Genomic DNA, 9,670 nt, shown 5'->3' on the forward strand with positions numbered 1-9,670 from the left:
TTATTATTTTTTTAATTATCATTATTGCACATAAATTGGATTATATTGCACATTTGCCCAAAATTACAGTAGGCTAGGTAACATGGAAGAGAATGGAAGCACTTTGGGAAACAAAATCCGCTTTTACCACCTTTAAGAATATAGTGTTAAAATGGACAAAACATCATTTTCTAAGCTGACAACCTGGCTAGAACACATGTTGAGAGGTTAAATATTAATATTGGATAGGTTGTATGCTTGTACCAAAAAGTGTCCGACAAAGTTTTAATATCAGTTTTGGCCCCCTGACTAATAAGATCAAGGCAGGTTGATTTGTTTTTTTCATGGAGTAGTGGCTCCTTATGCTGATGTCGGTGAAGTCAAGTCGGCTGGGGGCGAAGCACAGCGGGTACAGCTCCTCGTTAGTATAGTGGACAGTATCTCCGCCTGTCACGCGGAAGACCGGGGTTCGATTCCCTGACGGGGAGACCCAGCTCTTTGCTGCTGCTGAACGACTCATCCAAAAGATTTTGGTGCTGACAGAGGTCACAGAAGGAGTTCTGCTTCAACGTCAGCCAGAGCCAAAACAAATGCGTTGGCCGGGAATCGAACCCGGGTCAACTGCTTGGAAGGCAGCTATGCTCACCACTATACCACCAACGCAAGTTCCCGACTCCAGCTTTTAGCCATCTGAAAAGAATGCTTGAAATGCACAAGTCACTGATAGGGCAAAAGGAGCTGAAGCCATCTTTGTTTGTATCCCGTCATGTACGAGAGAGTGCTGTCTTTCCATGCGGGCTAAAGAAATCTGGAGCTGCGACGCAGAAAGCGCAAAGGCCGCAAGTACAGAACGTGGTGAGGCGCGCTTCGTTCCACCGCCCATTGGCTGGTGGCCAGTTTTACTCTTGACACTCCAATACAGCTCTGTTGTGAGCAGAAAAGAATGCTGGAAGTACATAAGTCACTGACAGGGCCAAAGTAGCTGAAGCCCAAGGTTTGGATCCCATCATGTCATGAGAGTGCCGTCTTTCCATGCTGGCTGAAAAAAAACGTGAAGTTGCGACACAGGAAGCGCAAAGGCTGCAAACACGGTGCACGAGAAAGCACGCTCTGCTCCAATGCACATTGGTGTGTGGTCAGATTTAGTCTGCTATTGAAACTGAAGTGCAGCTCTGCTGTGAGCAGAGCACCCAAAAATACAGGTCACTCGGAAAGGTTCCCCTCCACGGAAATCTTTAGTAAAAGGCGAAAGATTTATGCGTCTATGAAGAGAAACTCGAGTTGTGTGCCCATGCGCTTGAGCATGTGCGCTCCCTGTGGTAAACCACTATACTCACAAAGGGTAATCTAGGGTGCCGATAAGATTTTCATCTCCCCCTCACTCCAAATGGGAGGAGTAAAAGTTAAAAAGTCTCTTCCATCATCCATTCTCGCCTGCCACACAGGAGGCCTGGCTCTGATTCCCGGGAAAATGCAGGAACAGAGTTCTTTTAAGTAAGGGGTGTGTGTTTGCATGTGTGTGGGATTCTTTAAAATGAGCCTTGAAGGCCAAGCCTGATTTGCTAGAAGGAGCTCCAAACTTTGCATATTGACCCAACCCCCCTTTCCCTGGATTTGACGTGTAACAGTTACGCACCATTACTAAATCCAGGGCAATGTGAAGGCCGAAGTTCTCTCAGCCGAGCATTGGTGGTTCAGTGGTAGAATTCTCGCCTGCCACGCGGGAGACCCGGGTCCGATTCCCGGCCAATGCAGGAACGGAGTGCTTTTAATTAAGTTGTGTGTGTGCTTGCATGTGCGTAAGGTTCTTTAAATTGAAGCCTGATTTACTTGAAGGAGCTCCAACCTTTGCATACCGACCAACCCCCGTTCCCTGCCGAATCTTTTCAGAAACTCATTAGTCCGTCTATATTCGTCAAATGCCTATAAAACTTGTTCACTTTATCTATAGGTTGACGAAGTTTAGCAGTGGGCAATATACTCGTAAATGCGGTGTTAATTCCAAACGTTCTCCCTCCTTTCCGAGCATTGGTGGTTCAGTGGTAGAATTCTAGCAGTGGGCGATATGATCCACGTAAATGCGATGTTACTGCCACATGATTTCCCTTCCTTTTTTTCATGTTCCCATTATGAAAAGTAAAAAAAAAAATAGTAATAATAGTAAAGTGGTCCAAATGAGGACCCCCTGTAATGTGTAGCATTCAAGATATTGGGAGACTCAATAAGATCAAGGCAGGTTGATTTGTTTTTTTCATGGAGTAGTGGCTCCTTATGCTGATGTCGGTGAAGTCAAGTCGGCTGGGGGCGAAGCACAGCGGGTACAGCTCCTCGTTAGTATAGTGGACAGTATCTCCGCCTGTCAAGCGGAAGACCGGGGTTCGATTCCCCGACGGGGAGACCCAGCTCTTTGCTGCTGCTGAACGACTCATCCAAAAGATTTTGGTGCTGACAGAGGTCACAGAAGGAGTTCTGCTTCAACGTCAGCCAGAGCCAAAACAAATGCGTTGGCCGGGAATTGAACCCGGGTCAACTGCTTGGAAGGCAGCTATGCTCACCACTATACCACCAACGCAAGTTCCCGACTCCAGCTTTTAGCCATCTGAAAAGAATGCTTGAAATGCACAAGTCACTGATAGGGCAAAAGGAGCTGAAGCCATCTTTGTTTGTATCCCGTCATGTACGAGAGAGTGCTGTCTTTCCATGCGGGCTAAAGAAATCTGGAGCTGCGACGCAGAAAGCGCAAAGGCCGCAAGTACAGAACGTGGTGAGGCGCGCTTCGTTCCACCGCCCATTGGCTGGTGGCCAGTTTTACTCTTGACACTCCAATACAGCTCTGTTGTGAGCAGAAAAGAATGCTGGAAGTACATGAGTCACTGACAGGGCCAAAGTAGCTGAAGCCCAAGGTTTGGATCCCATCATGTCATGAGAGTGCCGTCTTTCCATGCTGGCTGAAAAAAAACGTGAAGTTGCGACACAGGAAGCGCAAAGGCTGCAAACACGGTGCACGAGAAAGCACGCTCTGCTCCAATGCACATTGGTGTGTGGTCAGATTTAGTCTGCTATTGAAACTGCAGTGCAGCTCTGCTGTGAGCAGAGCACCCAAAAATACAGGTCACTCGGAAAGGTTCCCCTCCACGGAAATCTTTAGTAAAAGGCGAAAGATTTATGCGTCTATGAAGAGAAACTCGAGTTGTGTGCCCATGCGCTTGAGCATGTGCGCTCCCTGTGGTAAACCACTATACTCACAAAGGGTAATCTAGGGTGCCGATAAGATTTTCATCTCCCCCTCACTCCAAATGGGAGGAGTAAAAGTTAAAAAGTCTCTTCCATCATCCATTCTCGCCTGCCACACAGGAGGCCTGGCTCTGATTCCCGGGCAAATGCAGGAACAGAGTTCTTTTAAGTAAGGGGTGTGTGTTTGCATGTGTGTGGGATTCTTTAAAATGAGCCTTGAAGGCCAAGCCTGATTTGCTAGAAGGAGCTCCAAACTTTGCATCTTGACCCAACCCCCCTTTCCCTGGATTTGACGTGTAACAGTTACGCACCATTACTAAATCCAGGGCAATGTGAAGGCCGAAGTTCTCCCAGCCGAGCATTGGTGGTTCAGTGGTAGAATTCTCGCCTGCCACGCGGGAGACCCGGGTCCGATTCCCGGCCAATGCAGGAACGGAGTCCTTTTAATTAAGTTGTGTGTGTGCTTGCATGTGTGTAAGGTTCTTTAAAATGAAGCCTGATTTACTTGAAGGAGCTCCAACCTTTACATACCGACCAACCCCCGTTCCCTGCCGAATCTGGTCAGAAACTCATTAGTCCGTCCATATTCGTCAAAAGCCTATAAAACTTGTTCACTTTATTTATAGGTTGACGAAGTTTAGCAGTGGGCAATATACTCGTAAATGCGGTGTTAATTCCAAACGTTCTCCCTCCTTTCCGAGCATTGGTGGTTCAGTGGTAGAATTCTAGCAGTGGGCGATATGATCCACGTAAATGCGATGTTACTGCCACATGATTTCCCATCCTTTTTTTCATGTTCCCATTATGAAAAGTAAAAAAAAAAATAGTAATAATAGTAAAGTGGTCCAAATGAGGACCCCCTGTAATGTGTAGCATTCAAGATATTGGGAGACTCAATAAGATCAAGGCAGGTTGATTTGTTTTTTTCATGGAGTAGTGGCTCCTTATGCTGATGTCGGTGAAGTCAAGTCGGCTGGGGGCGAAGCACATTGGGTACAGCTCTTGTTAGTATAGTGGACAGTATCTCCGCCTGTCACGCGGAAGACCGGGGTTCGATTCCCCGATGGGGAGACCCAGCTCTTTGCTGCTGCTGAACGACCCATCCAAAAGATTTTGGTGCTGACAGAGGTCACAGAAGGAGTTCTGCTTCAACGTCAGCCAGAGCCAAAACAAATGCGTTGGCCGGGAATCGAACCCGGGTCAACTGCTTGGAAGGCAGCTATGCTCACCACTATACCACCAACGCAAGTTCCCGACTCCAGCTTTTAGCCATCTGAAAAGAATGCTTGAAATGCACAAGTCACTGATAGGGCAAAAGGAGCTGAAGCCATCTTTGTTTGTATCCCGTCATGTACGAGAGAGTGCTGTCTTTCCATGCGGGCTAAAGAAATCTGGAGCTGCGACGCAGAAAGCGCAAAGGCCGCAAGTACAGAACGTGGTGAGGCGCGCTTCGTTCCACCGCCCATTGGCTGGTGGCCAGTTTTACTCTTGACACTCCAATACAGCTCTGTTGTGAGCAGAAAAGAATGCTGGAAGTACATAAGTCACTGACAGGGCCAAAGTAGCTGAAGCCCAAGGTTTGGATCCCATCATGTCATGAGAGTGCCGTCTTTCTAATAAAACATATATAAATCTTACTCAAAATTCAATATTTATTTGTCATGTTATGTTTATAAATGTTTTATTTGACATATGTTAATAAATATATTTTATATTATATATATTTATATGTAAAACATATTTATATATTCATATATTTTATTTTTGTATTTACTATATAAATAAAAATTCCAAATGTACAAAATAAGGCAGCAACTTTATATTAAATTTTATATAATTTATACATAATTAAATTTGTATGTATTTGTATAATAAATATATATATATATATATAATTTGCAACTGTAAACCCTGTAAATTTGTTTTTAAAGTTTACATGTTTTTGTGGGTACAAACAAGTGTGATGTATTTTATTTGCTTTTCTACTTTATTAATTTTATTTGCTTATTTTTGTACATGTGTGTTTATTGGCCAGTTTAGCTCAGACAAAATTAAGCAGAAATAAATGTTATTTATTAATGTCAGGTTTTAATCTACAAACATCAAATTAACAAAAGATTTAAAAGTAAAAAAACATTTTAATTTATATGACATAAAAATAATATTGACATGAGTTGTGGATTAAAAGGTGCTGAACTAGTTATTCAAAATTTCACATGAGAGGTATGTTAAAATCTACATCAGTTCAGCCTGAAATGTGTATATATTTTTCTGTATAGAGAATGACCATAAAGTATGTAATATCAGTATAATATGTTGCATTAAAAAATGTATCTACAAAATAAACAATTTCACCCACTATTCTAATTGATGATAAGCCAAATAGTGTTTGAAGATTAAATCAGGTGAGATAAGTTCTTTACTTAAAATCAATGTTTTATTAAATTGACTCAAACATGCCTTCAGTGGAATTTAGAGAGTTCTAAAACAAGTGTAAACAAAAAAAGAAGAAAAAAAAAACACAAGTATAACCAAGGAAATTATAGCTGCTGCAAAGCAATGGGAATGGACAAAAAGAACAAGGTCAATTAGATATATGTACACAAGCAAATAACAATCAGTTAGATTAATCAGTACACATTTTACAAACAGTTGCAATTTACCAGAATATGCTCCGTTTAGGTCTTATGTGTTAGAATGGATGTTAAGGACAAAAACAATGACCAATTAAAATGTAACTGAAAGGAATGGATGGAGCAACAGAATGGTGCAACATGAAAATAATGGATGATTACAATTAGAATTTCTATTTTCTATTTCTATTTCTGGGCAGTAAATGTATTTTCCTGCCACTCCAGGGATGGCCGTATGGATATGTTGGCTGTGTGGTCCCTGTTTAAGGACTATGTGGCAGAATCTGCACAGGCGGCCTGCTCGAGAACAGCTCCAGCTGCTCATGCCATGGTCATGCTTAGGCAGAAGAACAAGAACGGGTGGCTGAGTTGAGGGAACTAGGAATTAAAAAGAAGTTAAAGATTTAAGAAAGACAAAAAAAAAATGGACAGGGTAAAAATAATTAATTACATGGTTAATATAAATTGCAGAGTTAATATGGAAATGATGGAAATAAATAAAATGACTAAAGCATAGTTAAGACAACATCTTAGTGTCAGAGAAGTTTACAAAATGGAGGGGTTGTGTACATGTTGTTCATTCTTACCATTTTCACCACTGTCCTCAAAGGCAAGTGATTTGTGTGAAGCGGTGCCAGCAGCACTTGTGCAGAGTTCTGAAACAAAGTACAGTCTTTATGTTTTGCATTTGAACAGGTTATTAGCATCATAGTACGATGACAAATTTGGGTTGTGTTTGTGATAACGATACTAAACTAAATCTGACAGGGTTTCCGCTGGTCTCATCAAATCAAATGTAATACTTTTTATAATGCATTGAATTTTTTTACTGCCACGCACGACCCATATATAAATATTTAACATAAATATATAATAAAAAGGTGATTCTTAACTTATAGGTACTTTTTTTGTTCTTTGGTCATTTTTTTTTTTTTGACAAATTCCTCTTCCTTTGTCAAGCTAAAATTAAAACCACCTTAAAATATTTTTTTAATACTTTACTATTATGATTTTTCCATACTTTTCAACCTCCTTTTAGGTCTCCTTGTTGCACACCCAGACTCTTAAACTTCAACAATGAAAATACAGTTTATAAATATTACTTATCTGGTAACTATTAATGTACCTGAATTAAGCACTAATAAAATAATTTAAAAAATATTATAGTATTTAATTCGAGACCTCTGTCAGAATTACTTTTTATACAAAATATAGCTGTCGCACAGTTTTGGTCTCTTTCCACCACAACACTGTGTGTTTCTATGAAAATGTTGAGTGACATCAGAGCACATGTTGGACACGGAGAAATTAAAATTTTCAGCAACAACAAATTAAGAAACATCAAAGTAAATATTGCTTGATCAGTTAATATATTTATTATGTGTAATTTCCACCACATGCTGTTCCTTCAAAGGTGCTATTAAAAAGCAAAAAATGTTCGGTAAATAAGAGTATATTAAATACATGAAATGCTAAGTATTAATTCAAAGCCAATCAGTGAAGCTATCTTCCATTTTTTCCACAAATAATCTACAGAAATGTCATTTCCACTACACTGTCCTTTGTGGTGGAAATGACATTCATGGTTACAAAGTACAATTAATATGGATTAGATCGACAGTAGATTTGCAGGACTGCAAATGTTTCAATCCAGTCATGTTCCAGCATTGGTATGAAGCTTCCCTACAATTACGTTAATTTCATGTCATTTACACCAACACACACATTTTTTTAAATATTTCAAAAGGTCTCATCACTCATTAAACATTCATCCACAATTTATGAGATCATGCTCTACTTAATATTAAAATTCAATATTCATTATCTAATAAGATCTTACCCAAACCAATGTTTAGTTTCAGAGTGTGAAAGGTGTACAGTTCATGATCTGGACCTTAGGGCAGTTAATTTGTCTCGTTGACAACTGTATAAATATTTTACAATCTGAAAAAAAATGGTAAAACTAGTTACAAAAATGATCTTAAGACAATTCCTGAGTGACATAAGTTATTCTATTTTTAAACAACAGCTGTATATTGTGATGTGGTGGAAATTACAGTTGTTCATTGCAAAAAAAAAATAGTAAATATAAACAATTTCTCTTGTAATCTAAGTTTCAGACCTTAAAACTTGACAAACTATTTGGGTCTGTGTAATGTGACTTTCGCAAATATTTATTTTCCTCAGCTTAGTTGAAGAAACGTGCATAAATATATAACTGGTCAAAGGTTTTTGATGTTTAAAAACAATTCTGTTCTGCTAAAAAAAAAAAAATTCTATGCTAGTATCTGTTAAAATGTTCATTGTTGTGATAAAAGCTGAATATTCCTACTCCTGCCTGTCATAGATTTAAAATGCTTACATTTACACACTGTGTACCTTGAGACCATCTTACAGTTTTTTTCAGTCTCTAACAAGCGTTTGTCCAAACAGTTGTCACATTTTCAAAACTCTAAACACAATTAGCACAGCATCGGTCTTTTGTGGCTATACCATTCACACATTTCATGTCGTTTTCACCCATTATGGAGTCAGTGAACACATTTCCACAGTGCTTACATTTTCTTAACACAAGCTATACCTACCAACAAAATAATGGTTTGTTTTTGTAGTATTAAGGAATGTTAACACAACATCCCACAAAAGCAAAAACAATGTTCCAAACCTTAGATACAGTATAAAAACCTGTATCCTGTAAAAAAGTATGAATTTCAGTTTTTGAATCGCTAACAAGCGCACTTCAGATACTTTTTATAAACTCTTAACACAGACTCACATCTACAAAACATAATTAGCCAAAGGGATAATTTTCGTCTCAAAAATACATGCATCTCTCACTGCATCTGCTCCTCTCACTGCTTATTTCACTGCATCTGCTCCTCTCACTGCTTATTTCACTGCATCTCTCACTGCATCTGCTCCTCTCACTGCATCTCTCACTGCTCCTGCTCCTCTCACTGCATCTTTCACTGCATCTGCACCTCTCACTGCTTATTTCACTGCACCTCTCACTGCTCCTCTCACTGCTTATTTCACTGCATCTGCTCCTCTCACTGCTTATTTCACTGCACCTCTCACTGCTCCTCTCACTGCTTATTTCACTGCATCTGCTCCTCTCACTGCTTATTTCACTGCACCTCTCACTGCTCCTACTCCTCTCATTGCTTATTTCACTGCATCTGCTCCTCTCACTGCTTATTTCACTGCATCTCTCACTGCTCCTGCTCCTCTCACTGCATCTTTCACTGCTCCTGCTCCTCTCACTGCATCTCTCACTGCTCCTGCTCCTCTCACTGCATCTCTCACTGCTCCTGCTCCTCTCACTGCATCTTTCACTGCTCCTGCTCCTCTCACTGGAATCAGCTGTGGTTGGCCCAATTTAACCAACATAAATCAGCTGTGTGTCAATTATTCAATTGTTTGTTTATTATCAGCTATCAGATATATTTTTGATATTGATATTGTTTTTGAACCGATATCATTGCAGAAGCAGAGGTTTTTATACTGTATCTAAGTTTTGGAATATTGTTGGATGTTACTATTGTGGGATGTTGTGTGTTAACATTATTAAATACTGCAAAAACAATCCATAATTTTGTTGGTAGGTATAGCTTGTCTGTTAAGAAAATGTAAGCATTGTGGAAATGTGTTCACTGACTCCATATTGGGAGAAAAAACGACATGAAATGTGTGGATGGTATGGCCACAAAAGACCGATCCTGTGTTTAGAGTTTTGAAAATGTGACAACTGTTTGGACAAACGCTTGTTAGCGACTGAAAAAAAACTGTAATAATTGAATGACAGTGGTGATAAGTTTCTGGAT

General features: G+C 39.9%; 7 non-coding genes across 7 annotated transcripts; 3 read left to right on the top strand and 4 right to left on the bottom strand.

Annotated features, from left to right (window-relative positions):
• Positions 1-570: 570 nt before the first annotated feature.
• Positions 571-642, bottom strand: trnag-ucc (transfer RNA glycine (anticodon UCC)). The gene has a single exon. It is a non-coding gene; the product is annotated as a tRNA-Gly (tRNA).
• A 505-nt stretch (positions 643-1,147) lies between these two features.
• LOC141287190 (U5 spliceosomal RNA) lies at positions 1,148-1,263 on the bottom strand. Its single transcript, XR_012339418.1, has one exon. It is a non-coding gene; the product is annotated as a U5 spliceosomal RNA (small nuclear RNA).
• Positions 1,264-1,662: 399 nt separating this feature from the next.
• On the top strand, positions 1,663-1,733 carry trnag-gcc (transfer RNA glycine (anticodon GCC)). Its single transcript has one exon. It is a non-coding gene; the product is annotated as a tRNA-Gly (tRNA).
• Positions 1,734-2,304: 571 nt separating this feature from the next.
• trnad-guc (transfer RNA aspartic acid (anticodon GUC)) lies at positions 2,305-2,376 on the top strand. The gene has a single exon. It is a non-coding gene; the product is annotated as a tRNA-Asp (tRNA).
• A 680-nt stretch (positions 2,377-3,056) lies between these two features.
• LOC141287197 (U5 spliceosomal RNA) lies at positions 3,057-3,172 on the bottom strand. Its single transcript, XR_012339419.1, has one exon. It is a non-coding gene; the product is annotated as a U5 spliceosomal RNA (small nuclear RNA).
• Positions 3,173-3,571: 399 nt separating this feature from the next.
• trnag-gcc (transfer RNA glycine (anticodon GCC)) lies at positions 3,572-3,642 on the top strand. Its single transcript has one exon. It is a non-coding gene; the product is annotated as a tRNA-Gly (tRNA).
• A 745-nt stretch (positions 3,643-4,387) lies between these two features.
• Positions 4,388-4,459, bottom strand: trnag-ucc (transfer RNA glycine (anticodon UCC)). Its single transcript has one exon. It is a non-coding gene; the product is annotated as a tRNA-Gly (tRNA).
• Between the last annotated feature and the right edge of the window lie 5,211 nt (positions 4,460-9,670).

This window comes from Garra rufa, chromosome 1 (assembly GCF_049309525.1).
Source record: "Garra rufa chromosome 1, GarRuf1.0, whole genome shotgun sequence".
Lineage (NCBI taxonomy): Eukaryota > Metazoa > Chordata > Actinopteri > Cypriniformes > Cyprinidae > Garra > Garra rufa.